The sequence below is a fragment of the Uranotaenia lowii genome, chromosome 3, assembly GCF_029784155.1.
Source record: "Uranotaenia lowii strain MFRU-FL chromosome 3, ASM2978415v1, whole genome shotgun sequence".
Lineage (NCBI taxonomy): Eukaryota > Metazoa > Arthropoda > Insecta > Diptera > Culicidae > Uranotaenia > Uranotaenia lowii.
The window spans coordinates 304,740,299-304,762,039 of record NC_073693.1 but is presented as its reverse complement, the minus strand read 5'-3'; positions in this window follow the sequence as shown (position 1 = coordinate 304,762,039).

The window sequence follows — 21,741 nt, the reverse complement described above, 5'->3', positions numbered from 1 at the left end:
GCAAACAAACACGTTTTGCTGGACACGCTGCTTGTAGTTCTAGAAATTCAGGAATGATTTTACGTTTATATTTTTCATATTTTTGTGAAATCTCACAGCGTGATTTGTTGCACCTCACTAGAATGTAGATTAAATTTCCTTTTCAATGGATATAGTTTTGATTGCTTCAAACGGCGAGAAAGCACTGAAAATCCGGGTACAACCTGACGGTGGACCACAAAAACAGATAAAATTTCAATTAGTGAAAAAATCGCGTAAAGTTGTCATCTTTGAAAAATTCCAGTAAATTCAATTTTTGTTGCATCGAAAATCTAAAGACAGCAAAATGTTAGAATTTTAATAAAATTTGTAGTCATATTTTTTAAAAAACTCTACCATCGCTCAAACAGTATTTACTGGCAATCGAATGAAAAGTAGGTTTTTCAGACCACTTTTTTGAACTTTTTGTGACCATTTCATTAAAAAAAATTTAAAAAAATATTTCTTTGTTCCATGATGTAGACATTAACTTCAGCTTTCATATGTATCAGGCAAATATTTTTTTAAACGTGTAATATATGAACTACAGCAGTTTTCCTGAGGCATGTTTTTTCGGATTTTTTTTCTTTCATGCTGAATAACGAGAAAACTAGAAGCTTTAGCTATATATAATGTTCTAAACATATTTTACTGACATTACAAGGTTTCTATTGATATAAGTTTTATATGAAGTTCATAATAATTCAAACGACTTAAATGGATTTTACTTTTGGAGTGTCAAAATGACACTCTAAGTCGGAAAAGGGAGTTTTTTTGTCCAGGCTTCCAGGGTTCGTCCATAAATAAAGTAAAGATGCAAAATTAAAGAACTTTTGAATTCATTTAGGGTCCCCGAAGAAATGTTTGTATTTTGAAGCTTCTGAAAAAAGTTACAAGCATTCAAACTTGAAATAGTGTCAAAATGACACTCTAATGCGGATGAGGGTTAAGTAACGAAAGTACAAGTCGCATACATTTCGTGTTGTTGGAAACGCTCAATCGAACAAGGCAGAAGTCCGCTTCACGCCCAACAAACATCGGGCTCAAGGTACTGAATATTTTTTAGTCTTCATTGCAGCATATTTTTAAAACTTTTTATCGGATGAGGCGGAAGTCTTCATCGCGCCTTATAATTTGTATCTGTCAAACATCTTCAATTCAAAAGCTATGATAAAAGTTTCCATTGCGTCAGTTGTGGGAAACATTTAATTGATACAAGCGAAAGTCTGCATCGCGCCTCACAGTAGAGCTACTTCAATACAAAATATTCAATTAAGCCAGGAGGAAGTCTGCATCGCGCCTTGCAGTTGATATCCGCCAAACTGCACAATCCAAATACTACTGACGGAAGTCTTCATCTCGTCAGTTTTGGAAAAACTCAACTCAACTAGGCGGAAGTCTGCATCGCGCCACGCAGCTGATATCTGTCAAACTGCTTCAATCCGATTTCAATGACGGAAGTCTTCATCACGTCAGCTTTGGAAATACTCATTCGAACGAGGCGGAAGTCTGCATCGCGCTTTACAGTGGAACTTCTTCAATACAACATATTCAATGAATCCAGGCGGAAGTCTGCATCGCGCCTAACTATGGAACTGCGCGCCTTGCATTTGTAATGCATCAAACTGCTTCAATCCAGAAACTAATTACGGAAGTCTTCATCGCGTCAGTTTTGGAAGTACTCAACTCAGCTAGGCGGAAGTCTGCATCGCGCCTCGCAGTTGACATCGTCAAGCTGCATCAATCCAGAAACTAATAACAGAAGTCTTCATCTCGTCATTTAAAAACACTCAATTGGACCGGACGGAAGTCTACATCGCGCCCATCAGTTTTTATTTTCAATTTATTTAGATTCCTCAAATAATCCGGATATTCTCGTCGTATCGTGTGTAATAAATTTTAAAGCCCAAATAAAATCCTTTTGCGGGAATTCTTTCAGCCAAACAACATGCCTTGAATTATTCTAAATACCTACTAACCAATACTCTAAGGAGCCAAAATAATAACTAATGCCAACTCATAAAAATTTGCGAATTCATCAACTTCTGCAATGGGGCGACAACGTTTTGCTTTAAGTTCAAAACAAATAATGTCGTTTTAAGTTTTTTTTTTCGTTATTTCATGCTGCACAAATAAACTTTTTCTTTCAGCTAAAGCTCGTTCATCACGCAATGAGAAAAAATCTCGACTTGTTTTGTTGTTTTTAGAATTGAATCTAAATATCCGGCAGGATCGCAAATTGTGGTTCCTGCTCCAGGGTGTGGTCTGGCTTGTCCGTTCCTTTTTGCGTCGTTATCTGCATCCGCCAGGAAACTGCGCCGAGCGCCGACCGTTGACACGTTCGCGTACAGACGGGCTTTTTTTTACACGGGGTATTTTTTGTCTAAGATTTGCTATACCGACGTAATACCGACGGCAAAATTAGATAGAAAATTATCGGATTTTTGTTCTAAGTGTCATGTCAGTGTAATCAGTGGTACCATTCCCTTCTTCCAGTGGGGTGATAGGAAAAGGAAGGGGACTCCTTTACATTTTCTAATAAAACTTGAGAGCTTATCACCACTAACCAAATTTGATATGGGAGAGCATATGATACGAGAAATAGTTACATAATTATTTGAAACCGCTCCATTCTTCAATTGGGAATATAGGAAGCGATGATACAATTATTTGCATAACTCGAGAACTTATCTAAGGAATGGAATCAAATTTCGCAAAGAAAAAGACTAGGCACTGTAGGGATGAGATGAAGAATATACAGAAAATAAATCAAATTTAATTAGGAATAAAATAAAATAATAGTTGTATTCGGCAACACTGTAGATGAATAAAATAAAATAAATTTCTATGAGAACATTTGCTATTTTGGCAGCACTTGACAAACAAACAAAACAAAGTCAGTCATTGATCTATTCTTGCGAGCGACAGACGTGTTTAAGTTAATCTCTGAATTGAGATTCGTAAAATCACGACAGGCACGAGAAATGGTTCTGTTTTTATTTAAAGCACCACCATCTTTCCAATGAGTACGATGGTGGGAGGGGCCCTAATACAATTTTGTTGGCATAGCTTAAAAAATAATCAAGCAAATGGAATCAAATATGGCATGGGAAGGTATTTGGGTACGAGATATGTTTCTAAGATTGTTATGAAGTCATCCGCATTGCAGAAAGGAGAGGGAAGAAGGGAATTCCATATAATTTTGATGTATCGCATAAGAGCTTATTATCCAATGGAATTAAATTTGGTATAAGAGGGTTTTTGGGAACGAAAAAATGAGTATGATTATAAGAAACGCCTGCCTTCTTCAAGTAGTGGGGGTGAGAAAAGGAAAAGGCGTTGTTTAAAGTGATACGTACAAAAAAATTTCAATTTAATTTAAAAAAATGCCAGGTATAGCAAAGCACATCGGGTCTGCTAGTATATGTATAAAACTACCCTAAAATTTTGGTTTGGTTCTAAACAATAAAAAAAATTGGAATGACATTTTCGGTGTCGCAATAATTTCGGGTTCGCCTTTTACGCCGCCCCGAGCTTCTGGGCTTGCCTCTTCTTCGATTCCCATCTGGATTCCAGTCAAGCGCCTCTCTGCCAATCTCGTTTTCATCTCTTCGCAGCGTATGCCCAATCCATCTCCACTTACTCTCCCGAATCTCGATTTCTAGCGTCTTTTGATGACACCTCCGAGGCCACCAAGTTTCACACCCGTACAACATTACAGATTTGAAGTATGAGTTGAAGATTCGGATTTTCGGATAGAAAGATCAAACGCAAATCGGGCTTTTCCGATACGGGTTTCGATGTCCTTCTTGGTACCACCGTCAGGCGTTATCTGGCTGCCCAGATACTGGAAGCACTCCACTTTCTCAAACTGTTGCCCAGCTATAAAAAGATTTATATGTATACTGTCTTAAATATTATTTCGTCAAGATTTTACTGAAAGACAACAACTTTTTATGTGTTATACTTTTCCATGTGCCATTACTTTAAACGACAGTTAACTCACTCTTCGAAGCAAAGTTTCCTATTGCCCACAATTTCGTCCGGCAAAGAAAGATTGAGTTATTGAAGACGGCAGCAGCAGCGGCTAAAAAGCGCTTTTCATCTCCATCCATTTGGTTTTAGTTACCCCAAAATTCTTTCCCGGCTATCAAGAAAAAATAGATGGATGTAAAAGAGTGAAATGATCTTTCCTAACAACCAAAACCACACTCGATTGCACTCGGCTGTGGTGGCGTTACTGATTACGATTAAGTGGCAGGGCTTGTAGGGATGCACAGACAGGTTTGTTTTGGTTCTTGGTTTCATTTCTAGTTTATTTAGTTTAATACCTCGTAAGGAAATTTGTGAACGAGTTAACAATTGTCACAACGAGCTTCATTGTCTAATTTGAAGATGTCTAAAAATTTAAAATTAACTTAGAATAGTTCGAGCACCCCTAGTCAAAACCGAATCCTTTCGCTCCCGAAAAAGCACCGTGCTTACACAGTTTAATATCCTTTTTAAATTTCGGCTTCACGTTGCATTTATGGCCTCGCGGCTTGGCGAATGAAATTTCTTTTTGGCGCGGCTAGCAGCCCCCTTGTTGATCTTCCGCGATTGCAGTGTGGACCGAAAGAAAATTAAATATCTCCTGCGCCGCCACAGCCGCAGGATAGTCGTCCGTCGTTTATTATCGGGATGTGCCCGGTGTGAAAAATGTGATTTGCCCCAGTAGCAATGTAGCTGGCTCATTGTTTCCAGCTCGAAATCCTTTCCGCGGAGAATTGGACCGCGAAAAGGATTTTAGTGGCCGTGACGTATGCGCGGAATGGCTTTTCCGGGAAATTTTTATGGCATTTGTAGTAATTTCCGGCAATTTAAGGCGTTGTAATGCGGGGATTGATGAAATTTCTCTTTTTTTTTTCCAAAGCTAAAAAGAAAATTGATCACGCAAACAATAAATTAGTCCTGAAGACTGGTGCAGATTCAGAAATTTGCGTCTTTCAGCTATCAAGCCATATGTAAACATGTGTACCCTAAACGATGCAGAAACGTTCCAATCTTGTCGAGAAACCTACAACAAAAGTGTCTCCGTTTTGCTGCGATTTGCTCGGAATTGCTTTGACAAATTTATAGACGTCGGCATCAAGTAATGAGCTGGATTTGGTGGCAACGGATTGGGAGAGGGTGGGTGGACTAGGAAGCACATGTATCAACTCACTGGTACTGGCTGGGATGTCGCTGGGTTTAATTTGCGGCCTCCTTTCCTCCAAATGAGTGGCCATATGGATGAAGGAGGAAATGTTTGCAAACTGGTGAATTTCCCCGAACGATAAATGAAGGTACGGTACACATTTGTTACAGAACCTACTATACTTTCGGGCGCAGCTCCTCCGCCTGGAAGTTGGCCTCCGTGCTGCTATTATTCTGGTTGACGATAAGTAGTTGCCGAGGTTGGGAAGTGAATTAAATCGAAGATAAAGTAGGATTAGAGGCAGTTCCCAATGAATGAGAGGGCGTGTTATTATGGGTTTGATTGATTTAATGATTTTCTTGGTTTGCGAGGCCTTCGGAAGGAACGGGGAACATATGTGAGGTATAATAAGCTTCGTTCGTGTATCGATGTGGTTTTTTAATCCGTCATCTAACAAGTGTATAAAAACATGGGTTCAGTACAATACTAAGCTAATGTGGGATGGGATACCTTGTTCGAAATATATTTTTCTTAGATTTTCCTAACCTAATTAATGTAAAATAAAACTCTCTCCAGACTTTAAAAATCGCTACGTTTTTTAATAAAACTATTTCACAAACGTTCTTAATATGTTCATTCAATTTAGAGATCTGCTTCTAGAAGTTCCTGGTTGAGAATAAGCCAAAAAAAATTATACTTCCTTTGAGCCGGAAACGAGAGTTCCGCCCTAGCTCAAGTGCATTGATGAAAAGTTAATATGTTAATGGATTTCGTAAGCCCCCTTGCAATCGTACAGGTAGGTAGGTTGCGTTTCCGGTTTTCGGAAGCCAGCTAAGCGCGGGCTTTGACGACTGCCAACAACAACGCTGTGACTTACTTCGCATCAGCATAAACTGAAAGGAACCCTATGTAGGTGGAGCTCTAGTCGGTTTTTAATGTCATCCAAAGAGAGCGAGCGAGTGAAAAGCATTATCTTTTCCACTAACTAGCGCGAATCACCATTGTTCCTCTCGATTGCGTTGCTTTCTGGTGCTGCTAATGGTGCAGCAGTGCATTCAAGAACGAACCCATCACCATCAAATAGCAGCTTTTCCCCGGTTTTCCGCAATACAAGTATGTCAGCAGTGGTCTTCAGGCAATGTCGTCATCATCATCATCGCCACCATCATTGTCATCACATCATCTTCAGTAATCGCGAAGCTGGCGAAAATGGCCTAGCCACCAAGTGAAAGCCGATGATAAACTGGTTCATTTTTTTTTTTTCAAAATAAAAAAAAATGTATCCACACGAGCACTGAAACTGTTCCAAAGAATTTAACCTAAATTCATCTGTTAAAAGTTAAAAAAGAGCTTTGGCAAAGCAGAACTCCTAAAAATCTTATTGGCTTTGCTGGGCATAACTTCAAGCCAGGTATTTATTTATAGGAGGTGTTACCGTATGTCAAATTCCCGATTCAGCCATTTTAGACATTTTGGTTTTGCTACTCCGGAACTCATGGAGTTTGTTTACCACTGTTAAACCACTGAAATGTTTCTAAACAAACTAATTGAACGCTCCGCACATTTCTCGCCTACTTACTGTGAAAGTCGGAGAACCTTGTGTTTCTAAAAAACTTGCTTTCAAGTGTTTTCAGCGAACGTCTAGGTTGCCAGGTGCCCAGATTTGTCTGTAAAGCACAGACTCTTGACCTTTTGTTTAGATATTAATCAGACACAGATTTTGCCCAGATTTTTGCTCAGAGTGCCCAGATTTTACAGACTTTCAAAATTGAATGATGAAATCAATGTTCATGTATCGGACATGATCCGTAAGTGCCAGATTATACTCGCTTGTATGAATTGGCATTTCACCAATCATTTATTAAAAACTTTTTTTTTTAATAAGATCGGCATGGTACGTGTTAGGGCACAGTGTTTGGTGCTTGCGCCAGCACCAAATTTTATTTTTAGCACCAAATCAACTTCCGAAAAACTACCGACTTCCGAAAGACTCCCTACAAAGAAAAGACCTTGTACTAGATTGTAGTACATATGTGTTTTGTTGCCCGTTCACCAGCGAAAATATTGTTTCCAGCTCAAAAATAACCCGTATAAAAAACCACAGAAACATCAAGAAGACTACCCAAGCAACCAAAAGTCGCGTTTTTACTTAACGATGGAACTCCAAAGTTCACAATTGGCTGGAAAAATGTTTTACGGGAGTTTCAGGTGACTCTTGTCACGCAAAAGCTACTCAAGGACTTCCATCGCTCTTTGAAAGGATAAAATATCGATAACGGAACTTCTAAGCACTTTTAATGCATCTTTTTTCGAGAAGGTCGATAACGTTCGCTTAACGCTTTCTAACGCACCGTTCAGAAACTTCTAGGTGTTTTAAAGAACCTATATGGGAATTCTAAGTGAAATGTCAAAAATGTCTGTCAATATTTTGTCATGGTATTTGTTTTGTTTATATCAGCACTGAATTTTTAGATTTTTTCTTGTCAATGCTAAGATATTCGAATAAATTTTGATGATGAGTAATCATCTCAAATGACATTAATTTTAAATACTAATTATTACAGTGGTAATGAACTATTGATGGATTGGTCGAGAGGCTAGTGAGTTTCATTGCAACCTAGAGAGCAGCGGTTCGATTCTCTAGGCGTAAGCAACTTTTGTAATCAAAACAATATAAATAAAATCAATGAGATAGACCATGATAGGCTTGCAACCTAGCAATCTGATATCTGGATGTCAGAGCAATCTGTCAATCGGATTTCTTTTTGGCGCGGAGAAGTTTCTTGACATTCTCTTAGAAGCTGAATAGCGTTCTCTACAGCCACCTAAACGGACTTCAAAGTAGCTTTAAGAACTTAAATTTTGGGCTGATTAGCATTCTCTTCAGACACAAACGAGAGCTGATTAAGCTTCTATGGAACCTTTTTAAGGGATTTCTGATTACTTGGGTTTACTATATCCAAGTGACAGCGATCTTTGCCGCACGTGGAAAGAAATGGTAAAAAAGATCAGAGCGAGAGAACTCTGTCGTCAGAGTGAGAGTTCTCTGAACAATCGGAGCGAGAGATCTTTAAAGAGAGAAATTTAAAAAAGTTAATAGAACGAAATAGACGCAGAGCGAGAGACTCTGGGTATTAATTGTAGTACTGCGGTTAGGGCACATTTTCTTCATAGGTTCTCTGATATAAGGCTCTCGTCTTGGAAAATACAAAATCCTCGGTTGAAATCTTGAGAATTATGTTATTTACAGTTCAAGAAAGAACTGTTCGGTTTACCGCCTGAAGAAAAAAAAACTCATGACGCTATAGCATTTAAAAAAAATGCCAGAAGGCTTTGCTGATATGTAGTGTTGCACGTAATTTGGTTGTAATTGAGAATTGATTTATAACTGGAAAAAATAAGAATTGAGAATTTCAGAGGAAATTTACACGGATTATTATAAGTTTTGCCAGTGAAGTTAGAAATCTACTAGATGATTTCTAGTATATGTAATAAAAGAAGCAACATCAAAAACTTGTACTGTGGGTTCTTTGCTTGAAAACCTTTGTAGAAAAAAAGTGAAAATATAAATAAAAAAGAGTGGAAAATGCTACTCACTGAAAATTTAAAAATTTAAATTTTGTGTGGGCTGCCCTGGCTACACAACGAACAGTTGGCAGAATCTGTAAGAGTAAGAATCAAGCTTTCCTTCGGTCAGAGCGCTCATATTTGATTGTACATGAAGTAGAAGTTGAAGAGAGTAAGAATGTGAGGAATTGATTAAGGCCTAGATTCGAAATCGGTCTTACTGTAAAACGATAATTGGACCTGATACCACTGACCACACTGACATGACACATAGAACAAAAATTCAACCATTTTCTGTCTAATTTTGTATTGTCAGATTTCGCAGGTTCGCAATGCCGACGGCAGGTGGTGAACCTAAAAAATTTGACAAAAAATGCCCTGTAGGAAAAATGGTCCTGTTCAGCCCGATTTTATCGTATAAATTGCGTGTTTTATTTTTAAAGTTGGGTGGCATTTCCTTACTGGGATAGCATTTCTTCAAATCGATCGATGCGCACTCTGGAATCTACATTGCGTACTGTTGAAAAAATTATCCAGAAAACGAAATCGAGTGTCCAGTCAGTATGGTCAGTGCTGATACTGAGGTACATGTCGAAAGTAAATCTTGTATCTTAACTGCTGTGTATTTAGTGGAAGTTGAAAAAAAAATTCTAAGATAAATTTCGTTAATAAACATATTCTGTTGACAGAAGTGTTTATAACTAAAATTTGCTATCTGAGCAGAATCGCGTTTTCTTCTTGTGAAATTTGTTTTTCACATCCAAAAACTGTGATCTTACGAAAAGTGTGATTCGTTGAACATCTCTGATCATTCTCTTAGTAAGTGGAAACCTCAGGAATGTCGATTTCTGTGTATCTTTTTTTTAAATTCAAATGCCATATTTCATTATTGTTATGGTGATCGACAAAAAGAAACATAAAAAAATGAAAGCCTTTATCAAAAAGAGATGAGAAACGGTTACGAAAATAAAATACAGGGTTTAAAATAAATAAAATTTATGAACAGAATTATCTGTAGAACTGGCGTAGGGAAGGGGAATATTGTAGAGAATAAGAGGAAAATAGGAAATGAACAAATAAACAAAATGTAGATCTACTAAATAAACATAGAAGAAATATGATTGATTTACATTCAGAGTACCCTATTCAAGTTTGCTATAAAAAAATGAGTGAAACGCAACCTTCACGAAAAATATAATTCCTATATTGTGGTGGAGTTAAAGAGAAGGTAATAACAAGCTGGGAGCAGGTTTGGTTACCAACATTCGTCCTTCTATTTGCGACTGTTACAGAAGACGGGCGTTTGTTCTGTGCGATCGTCAAGGACGGAAAAAGTGAGCTAGGAACACAACACCGAGGACGTAGATGCTGATTCTTTACGTTTTAGGCGCGAAACCACAAAAAATCTTCTGGCCGACCCGTGCCGAAGACAAACCGGTGTTCAGGTGAATTCCACGGACGTTCACAAACACACAGGACTATGACCTCACTCACACACGGACGCCTGGTACAAAAGAGAGCGAATTTTCCGGAAGCAAGCTTCCTTTTCGCTCAATTTTCTCATTTCTTTCCTCCTTTTCCTCCTCTGTTAATTGACAGCAGCCAGCAGTAAAAATGTAGCCTCCTGTGGTGCTATCTTGCTGGGGAACTGGACCACGAACATGAATTTTTTAGAGCTAAACATACAAAACTACAAAATAAAAACAAAAGTCAAACGATTTGTAACCAACAGGTTACAGCGTGCACTTTACTCGAAAGGCTCCCGGTTATGGGGACTACACGGAAAAAATTGCGTTGCCATTCCAAAGACGTTGTCATGATAATTTTACTATTTCTGCGATATAGTATTTTCAACCACGCAAATTATAACATCAATTTTGCAAAAGTGCACATGAAACATTATTGAAATTACTATGTACCTGGTAATTTTCAATAACTGTCAATGTTTGTTGTCGAAAATACTATGGTCATGATGATTTCATCATAATTTCTATTACAACTAGCGTCCGCATAGTAATTTAGACATTGTGGCACCAATTCATATCAACAAAATACTACACACATGGTACTTTTGAAAACAAAACATATTTGACTCAAAAACATCAGTGCCTATGATAATTTTACTATGGTAAACATTCTTGTTGTTTATACTAATTCAGGATCATTAATCATCAAACCCGTGAGTAAACAAACAAATTTTGAGCTGCTTTCAAGTTTTATAACTTTTGAAAATCTTTCCAGAGCATCGGGAGAACACACTTACATTGACCCACGAGTGTCGGAAGTGTTGTATTTTAATGTTTTGAATAATGTTCTAATGCATGCATGCAAATAAACAAACAAACATACATAGTAATTTTACTATTTAAATCAAGCTCCTCCCGCATACTAATCTTTATCATAACACATACTAGTTTCATCATGAAACATATCAATTTTACTAGGCACGAAGTAAAACAATGCATCATTTCATTGACAATTTTACTAAAACGCGGTCGAATTTACTATGCGCAGCCAAATTGAGCACATGGTAAAATAGCTATGCGTAAGGTATTATGAACAACAAAACATATTTGACTCAAAAATATGGTTGCCTGTTGTTCATTTAAACCACGGATTTAGTAATTTTACTATGCTTTTTTTTTGTGTGTAGCTGTATTAATTACTTAATAAATCCGCGCCAATTGTTCGGCGCATAGAGCCGATATAAAAGATCTCCACTGCTGGCGACCCGGAGCCAGCGTCTTCGCTTGCCGCAAGCCAAGGTTCTCGTCAACTGTGCCTATTTCGGCGGCAAGCCAACGCTGAAGTTGGAGTTGGGCGTAATCCTGTTGCTGTAGCAATGCACAACTTTTTGTTACTTACAAAATCGAGCTGGGCGTGACGCCCATCACTAGGCAGTCCGCTTCTGAAAAGACGATCCAGTATTCATTTATAATCCTCAGGTTTATTCGCATCTGCACACTCATGAATTTTGAAGCTGTACGTCATCGATCACAGTCGTTGTCGTTGTAATTGCGAAAGTGGTGAACACCATCTTTAGTGGTAGGTCAGTAGCAGGCTCTTCGAATTTATCCAATTCTGCACTATTCCGATCAATGGCACGTAGCTGCACTTCTTTTGTAGAGAAGCAGTCGTTAATCGCACAACATTGTACTAGAATTTCTCTGTGCTAGAATCTACATTGCTTTGTTTTTCAGCCATGAGAGTCAAGTATGAGAACCAAACTCAACAAACGATGTTTAGGTAGCAATCGCTAGCACACATTTTCGTTCCAACATCTATCGAATTTTCCTTTTGTTCATAAACTGTAGCCAGCTAAGATACGAATATGTAGGTTTCCATCAGTCTACAGAGTTATGCCGGCATCATCATCCGGATAAACAATAGCTGCCCTACTGGTGCTGTTGTAAGTGTTCCTCACGGACATAGTGACAACTCCACAGAATTGGCTGCCTCTCCTCTTGGCCAGCAAGGCTTCGTCTGCTGCTGTCTCGACGACGGAGCGAATGACATCCTACAGGCAGGATCACGCGCAACTATTTTAAGCTTTCATCATCAAGGCTATCAATCTAGTAAAAAGCGTGAAAACTGAATTCCGCTACATATGGCAAACAAATGTTTGACCCACGGCTTTGCACGAAATTCGTATAGCGTAGGGAGACTGTCGTAATGTTGCTGTTTTGGGTCCCGAACACCACCAGAACGTGGTTGCACTCCGCACGCCACCCCTGAGATAGAGGGCAGACGCGAACGAATCCCCCTATCTATCAGTCAGCACCGCACCCCAGCTAGCACCACGGGGAGGTAGAGACCCGGAGTTGTAAGACAAGACCACTACCCGAGGGTTGGGTGTATGGGGTCTCGAGTTGCACATTGTCTGCTAGGCAGCTTCGTCTTCCTCGTAGGAAATCACCCGTTACACGAGCCTAGAGCACACACGACTGGCTTGGCAGAATGCTGACCCGCGAATGGATGTGGCTATGCTTGCAACTACATCTGGGCATTGCGCCCAGCTTATACTCGTCACACCAATACATTTAACAGCGGTTAAGTCAGTGTGTATCTAATAACATTCCTGGCATCACACATCTACCATGCGCCAACTATTAAACGATTGAACGTCTTTATTGCACTGATTAGCGCAATTCTGTCGGAGATGAGCAAAAAACTGAAGTTCACGATTCCTCAAGCCTCGGGCTCGTACGCTGAGTTGGGTTGCTTCTAACAGTGCGGAGCGGTTGGTTCTTGATGAAAGCAGATCGGCGACGATATAGGCCCATGTTGCGATCCGGCGGGCTTGCAGCGTGTCGATGTCGATTAGGCGACAGCGGTGTTCGTAGCTGGGAATTCGGAAAAGGTCTTGCCAGTTTATATGCCGTAAGACAGCCTAGGCAGATGCGAGGGTCGATCGAACCAAGCTGCAGTAAAAAGTCTTGAGACTGTAAATATTCTTAGAGTAGGAATAGAAGACCCTGGCTCTGGAAGCTTGATCTATGATGCAGTTTGTGTGGATCTTGAAATCCAGCCGTTCGTCCAGAATCACACCAAGGTCTTTCACGTGCTCAACTCGGGCAACTGCCTCTTGTCCAAAAAAAATAATCAGCCGATAGCCGGCAGCCGCTTACGTGAAAATGAAATGAATTCATCGAGAAGCGAAAGCACGTCGTTGAAGTAGATCAGCAATGTTATGGGTCCTAGGTGGCACTCAAGAGGCACTCCAGTAGAGGCAGGGAAATGATTTAAGAGCCGCAAATACCGATACGATCTAGTTTGGCACTAGCTGTCTTGTGGTTCACCTTGTCGAAAACCGCGATCAGGTCGGTATAGCTGACGTCGGTTTGAGATCCCATAGCAAAGCTGTCTTTCACGGTAGACGTGGACGTCAACAGGTTTGGCTAAGGCATGAATCCAAGTTGTTCGTTCCTGTCATCTTTTTTGTGAACCGGAAACATACAGGCCAACCCTTTTGTAACACAAAATTCTTCAGTTTACCGCTGGTTGGGAAAAGATCCCTAGTGTTCTCATGCATCCCTAAAAGTCTCCGTTCCTGCACCAATGCCTTATGAGTATGACCACCGAATTCCAGCCTACTGCGCTATAGCGAATCATCTGTTGATCAATGTGCATCGGCATTGCAAGCTTCAGGTAGGAGTTGGTTAATCCAACGCTATAGGTACAGTTTTAACTGTTCAAAACGAAATCACTAATGTCAAATGTGAACTAGTCCAATGAACGATTCGGGCGAGAAAAAGTGACATTAGACAGAAGCGAAAACGGAACGAGCGCATCCGCGGAAAAAGGGTTGAATGCCACCCACCACCACTTGAGCTAAGAAAAAAGTCACTTTTAATGGCTACTAAAAATAGGCCCTAGCTTGGTGGATTCGCAGCATCAGTTTCCCTCTGTAGGGAGTAGTGAGAGGGAGGGGGAAAAAGGGTGAAAAAATAATCACGTCACACAATGGCCTCTTCAGAATGTAAGAAGAGCTAGCTGTCGATTTGTTGTTGTGGGTATCTAGCTTGAAGAAAACGCACTCGGTGACATTCCATTTGGGTGTATTTGAGACGTAACTTTGTTCATGGTTTGCTGAATTGAAGGCAAATGTGAGATGCGAATTTAAAAAAAAAATAGATTCTCGGAATATAGGGAAAACATTATTTTTCGCTTAGAATACAATGATAATCTCCAAGCGTAAGCAGTAATCGTTTAAATGTTAATTTTATTGAGCATAAAAGATTTTCTCATGGTGAAATTGACGTTGTCTCGAGAAAGAAGACCATTGGTCAAAATTTGATCCTATCGCTGAATTTTCTCCAGACCAACCGAAAAATAAATTCAACCCTTTTGTAATGCTTTTTGGCACTCGACTCGAGACCTTGCTTTACTTTTCCAGCAACCGGATATCCCGGTAATCGCAAAAAAAAAACCACCCGCTGAGGATTCTTCACTTCCCGGAATCTAGGTTACAAACGGTGAGTGCGGTGAACTTCTATGAAGCAGACAAGTGTCATCAATCCCCAGCCACGAAGTAACGAGCAGAAGCCTTCTGGGATCAAAAGCGTGGCCTACTGCTGGTTGATGCGATTTTGCTGTTTTTCATCACCCTCATCAGGGGTATTTTTTATGTCCTAAATCCTACAAAAAAATCTTTCTAGATAGGTATTTATCAGATGGGACAGTCACAATACCTACTGGGAGAACAAAAAAAAAAAAACAAAGCAAGCGTCCTTTAATGGCTCCCAATGCTACTTTTATCACATTATAAAACCACAAAAAAAATGACAACAATCCAGGGATAGGGTGGGATTCTATCTAACCTCACATTTTTTTTCTACCGTTCCTCAGATCTTACAACTTTACGCCCAATTTGATTTGATTTGCAGTTTAATTTCCTTAGATATTTGCGGTCGGATAGTCACGGGTGAGAGCACTTTGCATTTAGCGTTGTTTTTTCCTTTTTATTTTGTAAATTATCCTTCTAATCCATTAGACGTGGGTGGCGATGAAAATTTCTGAGAGATTTGAAAAAACTTTACAAACAAAGTTTAGGTTCTTAACGGTTTCGAAAATCATTTTACAATTTGAAAAATCTTCATAATTTTGACAATTTTGATAATTTTGACAATTATAACAATTTTGACAATTTTTATGATTCTAATAATTTTGACAATTTTAACAATTTTGACAATTTTGAAAAAAAACCACAATTTTGACAATTTTGACAACAAAAACATTTTTGACAATTTTGACAGTAAAAACCAATTTAACAATTAAAACAATTTTGAAAATTTTGACAATTTTGACAATTTTGACAATTTTGACAATTTTGACAATTTTGACAATTTTGACAATTTTGACAATTTTGACAATTTTGACAATTTTGACAATTTTGACAATTTTGACAATTTTGACAATTTTGACAATTTTGACAATTTTGACAATTTTGACAATTATGACAATTTTGACAATTTTGACAATTTTGACAATTTTGACAATTTTGACAATTTTGACAATTTTGACAATTTTGACAATTTTGACAATTTTGACAATTTTGACAATTTTGACAATTTTGACAATTTTGACAGTTTAGACAATTCAGACCATTTTGACAATTTTGACAATTTTGACAATATTGATAATTTTGACAATTTTTACAATTTTGGCAATTTTGATAATTTTGACAATTTTTACAATTTTGAAAAAAAAACAACAATTTTGACAATTTTGACAATTTTGACAAGTTTGACAAGTTTGACAAGTTTGACAATTTTGACAATTTTGACAATTTTGACAATTTTGACAATTTTGACAATTTTGACAATTTTGACAATTTTGACAATTTAGACAATTTAGACAATTTTGACAATTTTGACAATTTTGACAATTTTGACAATTTTGACAATTTTGACAATTTTGACAATTTTGACAATTTTGACAATTTTGACAATTTTGACAATTTTGACAATTTTGACAATTTTGACAATTTTGACAATTTTGACAATTTTGACAATATTGATAATTTTGACAATTTTTACAATTTTGGCAATTTTGATAATTTTGACAATTTTTACAATTTTGAAAAAAAAACAACAATTTTGACAATTTTGACAATTTTGACAATTTTGACAAGTTTGACAAGTTTGACAAGTTTGACAATTTTGACAATTTTGACAATTTTGACAATTTTGACAATTTTGACAATTTTGACAATTTTGACAATTTTGACAATTTTGACAATTTTGACAATTTTGACAATTTTGACAATTTTGACAATTTTGACAATTTTGACAATTTTGACAATTTTGACAATTTTGACAATTTTGACAATTTTGACAATTTTGACAATTTTGACAATTTTGACAATTTTGACAATTTTGACAATTTTGACAATTTTGACAATTTTGACAATTTTGACAATTTGTTAATTTTGACAATTTTGACATTTTACACAATTTTGACATTTTTGACAATTTTGACAATTTTGACAATTTTGACAATTTTGACAATTTTGACAATTTTGACAATTTTGACAATTTTGACAATTTTGACAATTTTGACAATTTTGACAATTTTGACAATTTTGACAATTTTGACAATTTTGACAATTATGACAATTTTGACAATTTTGTCAATTTTGACAATTTTGACAATTTTGACAATTTTGACAATTTTGACAATTTTGACAATTTTGACAATTTTGACAATTTTGACAATTTTGACAATTTTGACAATTTTGACAATTTTGACAATTGTGACAATTTTGACAATTTTGACAATTTTGACAATTTTGACAATTTTGACAATTTTGACAATTTTGACAATTTTAACAATTTTGACAATTTTGACAATTTTGACAATTTTGACAATTCAGACCATTTTGACAATTTAGACAATTTTGACAATTTTGACAATTTTGACAATTTTGACAATTTTGACAATTTTGACAATTTTGACAATTTTGACAATTTTGACAATGTTGACAATTTTGGCAATTTTTACAATTTTGACAATTTTGACAATTTTGACAGTTTGACAATTTTGACAATTTTGACAATTTTGACAATTTTGACCATTTTGACAATTTTGACAATTTTGACAATTTTGACAATTTTGACAATTTTGACGATTTTGACAATTTTGACAATTTTGACAATTTTGACAATTTTGACAATTTTGACAATTTTGACAATTTTGACAATTTTGACAATTTTGACAATTTTGACAATTTTGACAATTTTGACAATTTTGACAATTTTGACATTTTTGACAATTTTGACATTTTTGACAATTTTGACAATTTTGACAATTTTGACAATTTTGACAATTTTGACAATTTTGACAATTTTGACAATTTTGACAATTTTGACAATTTTGACAATTTTGACAATTTTGACAATTTTGACAATTTTGACAATTTTGACAATTTGGACAATTTTGACAATTTTGACAATTTTGACAATTTTGACAATTTTGACAATTATGACAATTTTGACAATTTTGACAATTTTGACAATTTTGACAATTTTGACAATTTTGACAATTTTGACAATTTTGACAATTTTGACAATTTTGACAATTTTGACAATATTGACAATTTTGACAATTATGACAATTTTGACAATTTTGACAATTTTGACAATTTTGACAATTTTGACAATTTTGACAATTTTGACAATTTTGACAATTTTTGACAATTTTGACAATTTTAACAGTTTTGACAATTATGACACATTCGACAATTTTGATAATTTTGACAATTTTGACAATTTTGACAATTTTGACAATTTTGACAATTTTGACAATTTTGACAATTTTGACAATTTTGACAATTTTGACAATTTTGACAATTTTGACAATTTTGACAATTTTGACAATTTTGACAATTTCGACAATTTTGACAATTCAGACCATTTTGACAATTTAGACAATTTTGACAATTTTGACAATTTTGACAATTTTGACAATTTTGACAATTTTGACAATTTTGACAATTTTGACAATTTTGACAATTTTGACAATTTTGACAATTTTGACAATTTTGACAATTTTGACAATTTTGACAATTTTGACAATTTTGACAATTTTGACAATTTTGACAATTTTGACAATTTTGACAATTTTGACAATTTTGACAATTTTGACAATTTTGACAATTTTGACAATTTTGACAATTTTGACAATTTTGACAATTTTGACAATTTTGACAATTTTGACAATTTTGACAATTTTGACAATTTTGACAATTTTGACAATTTTGACAATTTTGACAATTTTGACAATTTTGACAATTTTGACAATTTTGACAATTTTGACAATTTTGACAATTTTGACAATTTTGACAATTTTGACAATTTTGACAATTTTGACAATTTTGACAATTTTGACAATTTTGACAATTTTGACAATTTTGACAATTTTGACAATTTTGACAATTTTGACAATTTTGACAATTTTGACAATTTTGACAATTTTGACAATTTTGACAATTTTGACAATTTTGACAATTTTGACAATTTTGACAATTTTGACAATTTTGACAATTTTGACAATTTTGACAATTTTGACAATTTTGACAATTTTGACAATTTTGACAATTTTGACAATTTTGACAATTTTGACAATTTTGACAATTTTGACAATTTTGACAATTTTGACAATTTTGACAATTTTGACAATTTTGACAATTTTGACAATTTTGACAATTTTGACAATTTTGACAATTTTGACAATTTTGACAATTTTGACAATTTTGACAATTTTGACAATTTTGACAATTTTGACAATTTTGACAATTTTGACAATTTTGACAATTTTGACAATTTTGACAATTTTGACAATTTTGACAATTTTGACAATTTTGACAATTTTTACAATTTTGGCAATTTTGATAATTTTGACAATTTTGACAATTTTGACAATTTTGACAATTTTGACAATTTTGACAATTTTGACAATTTTGACAATTTTGACAATTTTGACAATTTTGACAATTTTGACAATTTTGACAATTTTGACAATTTTGACAATTTTGACAATTTTGACAATTTTGACAATTTTGACAATTTTGACAATTTTGACAATTTTGACAATTTTGACAATTTTGACAATTTTGACAATTTTGACAATTTTGACAATTTTGACAATTTTGACAATTTTGACAATTTTGACAATTTTGAAAATTTTGACAATTTTGACAATTTTGACAATTTTGACAATTTTGACAATTTTGACAATTTTGACAATTTTGACAATTTTGACAATTTTGACAATTTTGACAATTTTGACAATTTTGACAATTTTGACAATTTTGACAATTTTGACAATTTTGACAATTTTGACAATTTTGACAATTTTGACAATTTTGACAATTTTGACAATTTTGACAATTTTGACAATTTTGACAATTTTGACAATTTTGACAATTTTGACAATTTTGACAATTTTGACAATTTTGACAATTTTGACAATTTTGACAATTTTGACAATTTTGACAATTTTGACAATTTTGACAATTTTGACAATTTTGACAATTTTGACAATTTTGACAATTTTGACAATTTTGACAATTTTGACAATTTTGACAATTTTGACAATTTTGACAATTTTGACAATTTTGACAATTTTGACAATTTTGACAATTTTGACAATTTTGACAATTTTGACAATTTTGACAATTTTGACAATTTTGACAATTTTGACAATTTTGACAACTTTTGACAACTTTGACAATTTTGAGAATGTTGAGAATTTTGACAATTTTGACATCGGAAAACTTTAAAGCAAAATGCCTTAGGCCTTGGAGCAAAATTTTTAGTAAATGTCATTCATTTTGAAGTGGCTGTTTTTTTTTCAGTTAGTTTGGTGTCATTCGGTGGGGCCTCTTTAGCACTTTATCGGATCATATTTTATTGCAATCTGTTCGATTAGAGCTCACATTTGAGTTATACGAAATAGTGACACCATCCGGTAGCTCGAAATTTGACATTCGTGATTGTAAATGTCTCATCCCTGAAACCCACTATTGATTGGTATTGGCATAAACGAAAACGGAAGACGACCATTTGGACCAGATCTTTATTTTATTGTTTGGCACTTGCGTTTTTCCTTTTTCTGTTTTTGGTAGTTGATTCGATCATGTTTCCCTTTTTTGGCTACTGTCCACCATCAGCTAACACACCCCATCGCAAAGGCAACTGCGATTTCAGAAAAAAAAAACGAATAATGTTTTAGGTTATGTGTGGTGACGGTTTTTGGTGATTGCTTTTTCGACACTTGCAGCTCGGACATTTGACACTTTGTTTTTTTCTTGTTTTTTTTATTCCTGTTGGCAGCGCCCACTTGGATGTGTCATGCACATTCACGATACCGAAAGCGTTTTAACGAATTAGATTTGTCAACTGTTCTTGAGTCCAGCCTACTCATCCCATCCCATCCCATTATTTATCAATGTCGATTTGGTGTTATAGGTAATGTTGGAATTGATTTTCGTTTCATTACAGATCATTGAATTAAATTTATGGTGCATTGCATTACGTTTACGTTTCCGTTTTTGGATGATGAAACTTTTCACAATTGATTAAATCCATTCGTCTAAGACCTTATCGAGATTCAAAAAACTATCAATTATTGTTAATTCCTCTTCTGTAAGCTTTAATTCAGATAGTTTTTTTTAATTTGGAAAAACGACGTTAAATTTAGATTTATGCTGTCTTAATTTTGTTTTTCGAATCCCTTAGAAGCCTATCAGTTCATTTGCCTAGATTAAAACCCCCAAAAACATCGTCCGTCAAGGAAACGATATTTGGAAAGACAAATATTTGCATTCTGGAAAACAGCAAATAAGATCGGACTGAGCCTTCCTTATGTGTCGATGCCATTCAATCAATCTTTCGAGTCAAACAAGAAACCCAATATGTAGGAAAGAATGCAGTTCTTTCTTTGCATATATGGACGAAGATTGGGATAGAATTCTCCAATTGTATCTTGCTTTTGAACAAGGATAACTATTCCAACTTGGGCTAATATCAATTGATTGGGGAGACTTAGTTTGCTTATGTTTTTATGCTTTTTCACTTAGTTTGAGTGATTTCAATTAGATGGTTTTTGGAGTGTTATATCCGAATCCTACAAAGCTTTGATAAATACTTGTAGTATTTTTTTCTTTCTTAAATACATATGCATCAATTGAAACAGTACAACAAAAAATCTAAAAGAAATAGTATATTTTTGCGCCAATATCTCTGTTAAAATGCTTCTCTTTGAGAATTCAATGCGAGGAAAATGAAGGGAGTTGAAAGAAAAGTCTCCGATCGATTCCTAAGAGCAAGTTCAGTCGTGTTGGGAAAAAGTGGTTGACATTTTGACAACTGTAGCACATTTTGAAAACTCTGCCATGCGAAAACATTTTCAAGATCTACGGCCTTCAAGTTTTTTTTACAACACGTGTTCTATTTCCGCATGCTGAGATGCAAAAATAG